A 6,000-nucleotide genomic window follows, 5' to 3' on the forward strand; every position below is an offset into this window, starting at 1 on the left:
CTCACATGTGTTGGTACTCCATCACTTGTGGAGTTATGGTTGATTGGTAACTGTGTAAAGTTCTGTTCTAGCTTTTGATGAATTCATAGCAATTCTGAATTTCTGATGATTTATCTGCAAATAAATGCTAGCCAGTTCTGTCATTTCAGTTTTGATGGTCAGGTTTAAATTGCTGCTTGCTGCCTGCTGATGATCAGATTGAAGATCTCGATTTTCAATTTAAGCAAACAGAGCCATTTTTAGCTTGGAGATATGAATCAGAGAAATTTTGTCGTGGCGAATTATACTTGCAGTTTTTCATTGCGTGAATAATTCACAGTTCTCATATGTGATAGTATTCCATCACTTGTGGAGTTATGGTTGATTGGTAACTGTGTAAACTTCTGTTCTAGCTTTTGATGAATGGATAGCAATTCTGCATTTCTGATGATTTATCTGAAAATAAATGCTAGAAAGTTCTGTCATTTCAGTTCTGATGGTTAGGTGAAAATAAATGCTAGAAAGTTCTGTCATTTCACCAGACGGGTCATACGTACGAGTATTTGGTTTTATTTTTCAATGATTGAAGAACTGTAGTTCAAGTTTACGCAGACAGAGCCATTTTTAGGTTGGAGATATGAATCAGAGAAACTAGTTTGGCCAGATTTAGAAAATAGTACTGATGTCCAGTTTTCAGTTCAGACAAAAAGGGCAGTTTTACATACTGGATTTGACTGAAATTCAATCGATTTTTGGGGAATTTTGACGGAAAATGAAGTATTTTCGAATTTGGCTTGAGTTGAGGTTTCACTATTTTTTCACTAAATGTAAATACCTAGGTAATAACGGAAATCATAGGAATTTCTTATTCTCTTGAATAAAGTTTCTGGGCAAAAGAGACCCCTGGTTCAGTCCAGTTCAGCATCCAGAAAGACAGGGCAATGTTCAGAGTTCAGTGAAAATGGTACCGAACATAGCAATGTGAGTTCAATGTTCAGATTTTGGCACTAGGATCTCCAAATGGGATGACGCCCCTCTGCACATGGCAACAATTGCCAAGATCCCATGACAGTATCTAGGGTCTACGATAGTAACCTAATTTTTCTGTAATGCACAAAAACCTATATTTTAATTAGTTGCGTGGTCTGCAGACAGTACGATTTATCAAAAGACCAACATTGCTTCGAGGTGTAGTACTAACTAATAAGGTGTTGTCAATTAAACCGGGAGACTGAAGGCCTAGCTCTGTTCTGAGAACACCCCAAAACATCAACTCAGAACGACTAGCCTTGGAACGGATAACTGATTAACTATTGGTCTTGGAACGACCATGAGATGCTGAGTCTTGGAACGGATAACGGCTAAGAGAATTTGAGTCCGGAGTGACCATGCGAACTTAAGCATTATAATCATGAGCTATACTTGAACTATCCTCGCCCCTTTCGACAGGTAAGGATGGGGAAGTTTATCTGGTATAGTTTGCAGTTTGCACTTGGCTCAGTATCAGCAAGCCTTACACCCCGTGATGCCCCTTTTTTTGCTTATGTTGTTGATGACTTTTGAGTAGATTCACAATACTTACTTAACATATTATGTGGCCAGATGTAGGAGCTGATCTTTGTGACGTATCCCAGCAGTATCCCCGTGGGCTTGGAGTCAAACCTTTGTTATGTTTCCCGCATAAGCATTATATTTCGTCGCTTGTTTTTAGGCATTTGTTTGATAAATAGTGTAAGATAGCCGCTACACTAGATATGTCGATCACGACCTCATCGTCATTGTAATAACCGAGGGCCACTATGTTTTTGTAGGCTAGTCTAACCTATAAAAACGTTTTACATTTTGAGACAGAGGTAGTAATATATTGTGAAATATTTTTTTTTAATTTGGCGGCTTTATTTAAACAATAATAATGCCTTTTTCAATAATGGGAACCAGGAACTGAGGCGGCTAATCCATCCATAGCTCATCTGTCCTTAGTCTGGCGCTATAGCGAGGAGCTTGTAATATTAAGTTGCACCATGGGACTGGAAAAATTTAATTCTAGGTCTTTTTTTAGGCAATTGTAATTCTAGGTTGGTTCATTAGGTGTCTTTATTATTTTTGAGTCAAAGACTCAAAGTGCCGCAGCTCTTCGGTATGGCCCGCTTTGGTCGTGGGCTAGGCTCCCGAGGGCCGAGCCGAGCCCGAGCCTTCTTTTTAGAATTTTTTTTAAGATCATGTTCCGAGCAAGGCCGCAAGAGCTATACGTCGCCGGTACAGATTCCTATTAGTGCTCGACTACGGCTCACTTTCACGCGTTTGTTCCCTCGCTCGCTGTCGCTGGCTGCATTCGCTTCACTCGGTTGCTTGTTCGTTCGGTTTTTCAGAAGCCCCTCCGGTTTTGGGGAACTTCTAGAAGCTTCCCAATCAGTTTTTTCTTTATGTGTTTTTGTTTTCTAGTTTCACTCAGTTTGGTTTTCCTTTTTCTTTTATTTCCTTTTTGTTCCCTTTTACTTTTTTGTTTCTTCCCGTTTTTCATTTCTTTTTTTCCAAATGCGTGATTTTTTTTCAAATTTTTATACATTTCATGAATTCGTGAACATTTTTCATCAGGAAAATTTTCCAAATTTCGTGAACGAACTTTTACCCCAATTACATTTTTCCCTAAAACAGGTGCGAACTTTTTTTCAAATTCGTGATTTTTTTCCAATTTGTGAACTTTTCAGATCTTGAACTTTTTCATAAATAGTAAACTTTATCTAAAATTCGTGAACTTTTTCCACAAATTTCATGAACTTTTAAGCCACCCCCCACCCCCCGCGCGGTAAGAAAGCTATGGATGGCACATTCATGGAAGTCGAGGCTCCGTACATGGGCCCCTTTTGTCACCCTTTCTTGGGCATAGAGGGCCCAAATAGGAAGGCACATTACAACAAAGTGGGGACGACGTGTATAGCCATGGCGCCGGTCACGCAGCGATGTGACCTTCTCTATCTTTGGCTGTGTTCACCGTCGGTCCAAAGGGATCTAGTCGGTGGGTGTTGCCTCGCGGTGGCTTCCCGACGGCTGATCAACTTGAGGAGGAGATGGTGGCCTAGCTGCTGAAGTGGGTGAGGATGCCACCGCCGTCGGCGGCACCCGTGGGTGTTGTTTTCCTCGTTGGAGGCAATGGTGGGGTGTCCCTCGCTCCATTGTTTCCTGGGGAAACCTCAGATCCGGAGGAGACTACCATTGATGGCGGCGCATGTGGGCATCATAGCCCTAGTTGGAGGCGTTAAGGGGCCCTCCTGGATCGGATGATGACGACGTCTTCATCGTCACCCCCGTTGGGGCATCATCTTTGGAGACATTCATCGGCTCGACGGACATGTGGACGGCTTGGTGGTTGGGCGTTGGTAGGTGGTTGAGTGGTGCTTCATCGTACACATCGATGGCGGCGGATCTCGGCGGCGTGGCGCGGCGGAGACTCGGCGTCCGCTGGGTGGCGATGGACTTGTGTAGGAGTGCTACCTCTTGGGCACTGTGTTGGTTTTTCCTTGAAGAGAAAAGGGTGGTGCAGTAAAGCAGCGTAAGTATTTCCCTTAGTTTTTGAGAACCAAGGTATCAATCCAGTAGGAGACCACGCGCGAGTCACCTCGTACCTACACAAACAAATAAGAACCTCGCAACCAGCGCGATAAAGGGGTTGTCAAGTCCTTCATGGCCAGTTGCAAGAGTGAGATCTGATAGAGATGAAATATTTTTGGTATTTTTATGATATAGATTGAAAGTAAAAGATAGCAAAATAAAGTAGATTGGAAACTTATATGATGGAGAATAGACCCGGGGGCCATAGGTTTCACTAGTGGCTTCTCTCAAGATAGCATAAGTATTACGGTGGGTGAACAAATTATTATCGAGCAATTGATAGAAAAGCGAATAATTATGAGAATATCTAGGCATGATCATGTATATAGGCATCACGTCCGAGACAAGTAGACCAAAATGATTATGCATCTACTACTATTACTCCACACATCGACCGCTATCCAGCATGCATGTAGAGTATTAAGTTCATAAGAACAGAGTAACGCCTTAAGCAAGATGACATGATGTAGAGGGATAAACTCATGCAATATGATATGAACCCTATCTTTTTATCCTCGATGGCAACAATACAATACAATACAATACATGTCGTTTCCCTTTCTGTCACTGGGATCGAGCACCGCAAGATTGAACCCAAAGCTAAGCACTTCTCCCATTGCAAGAAAGATCAATCTAGTAGGTCAAACCAAACTGATAATTCGAAGAGACTTGCAAAGATAAACCAATCATACATAAAAGAATTCAGAGAAGATTCAAATATTGTTCATAGATAAACTTGATCATAAACCCACAATTCATCGGATCTCGACAAACACACCGCAAAAGAAGATTACATCGAATAGATCTCCAAGAGAATCGAGGAGAACTTTGTATTGAGATCCAAAGAGAGAGAAGAAGCCATCTAGCTACTAGCTATGGACCCGAAGGTCTGAAGTAAACTACTCACACATCATCGGAGGGGCCATGGAGTTGATGTAGAGGCCCTCCGTGATCAATGCCCCCTCCGACGGAGCTCCGGAAAAGGCCCCAAGATGGGATCTCTTGGGTACAGAAGGATGCGGCGGTGGAATTAGGTTTCCGTGGTGCTCCTGGATGTTTGCGGGGTACATGGATATATATAGGAGGAGGAAGTAGGTTGGTGGAGCAACGTGGTGCCCACGAGGGTGGAGGGCGTGCCCAGGGGGGTGGGCGCGCCCCCCTGCCTCGTGGCCTCCTCGATTGATTCTTGACGTCCACTCCAAGTCTCCTGGATCACGTTTGTTTCAAAAATAACGCTCCCGAAGGTTTCATTCCGTTTGGACTCCGTTTGATATTCCTTTTCGGCAAAACTCTAAAATAGGCAAAAAAACATCAATTTGGGTTGGGCCTCCGGTCAATAGGTTAGTCCCAAAAATAATATAAAAGTGTAAAAATAAGCCCATTAACATCCAAAATAGATAATATAGTAGCATGGAACAATCAAAAATTATAGATACGTTGGAGACGTATCAAGGAGGACGACACTGTCTGGCGTCGTGGTGGCGTTGATGGCAGAGAGTCCTGGCAAGGTCGATGCGTCAGTATCTGATCTAAGGATGGATCGATGGATGAAGGAGGAGATGACCCTTGCAGCGTGTGCATGTGGTGCCCACTGAAAGTGTGTTGGGCCAGTTTGTAACCCAGTCCAAGTATTGTGGCTTGGATGGGGCATTCAGCATTGGATGTTAGGTGTTGGTGCGATGTCTGTTTGGTATTAGGCTCGGACATTCGGCACCCCTTCATCATGGGGATAGGAGTGGTGACATGTGTTACCAAGATGGTGGCTTCAGGCTTACTGATGTATTACCTTGTAAGGACTTTGTCAATAATTAATAAAATGGATGCATGCATTGCCCATATGCAGAGGCCGGGGGTACATCCTCCTTTTCAAAAAACAAAGTGGGGAAAACAACTCCCTCGACACATGTGAAACATAGAATATTCTCCTAAGAGGTTTGTGCAAATAGAAAATTTTCTCTATAATGTAGTACAACGGGATCTTTTAAAAACATACGGGGTCCAATCTTACAAATTAAGAACACACACTAACCAAATTTCTTAAGGATTATAATCCTCTAAAATTCGTATGTAAATCCTTCTAAATTAGATAGGTCATGAATTGTGGGTTGTCTATCACTAACTATGGGAGATCATCGTGTAGTCTATCGTATGAACCTCATTCTACCTCAAAATGGAATGTGCTTGTGGCTAGTAAAAGCCGACTGCCAGGGGGACACTTCAAGTCCTTGCGAAATGACTGACACTATCAAAAGGATTGGAGAAAATGAAGTTGGACACAAGTTCAAACAAAATGTCTTAGAAGGCGAGCTTCAACGTGGTTGGGCACAGTTGTCACGCGGAAGTTCTCTCGGCTTGGCACTAAGATGACTCTATGTGAATGCCTCCGGTGGTGTACCAGGAAATTCAATGAAT

This window comes from Triticum urartu, chromosome 2A, assembly GCF_056163025.1.
Source record: "Triticum urartu cultivar PI428250 chromosome 2A, HENAU_Tu73, whole genome shotgun sequence".
NCBI lineage: Eukaryota > Viridiplantae > Streptophyta > Magnoliopsida > Poales > Poaceae > Triticum > Triticum urartu.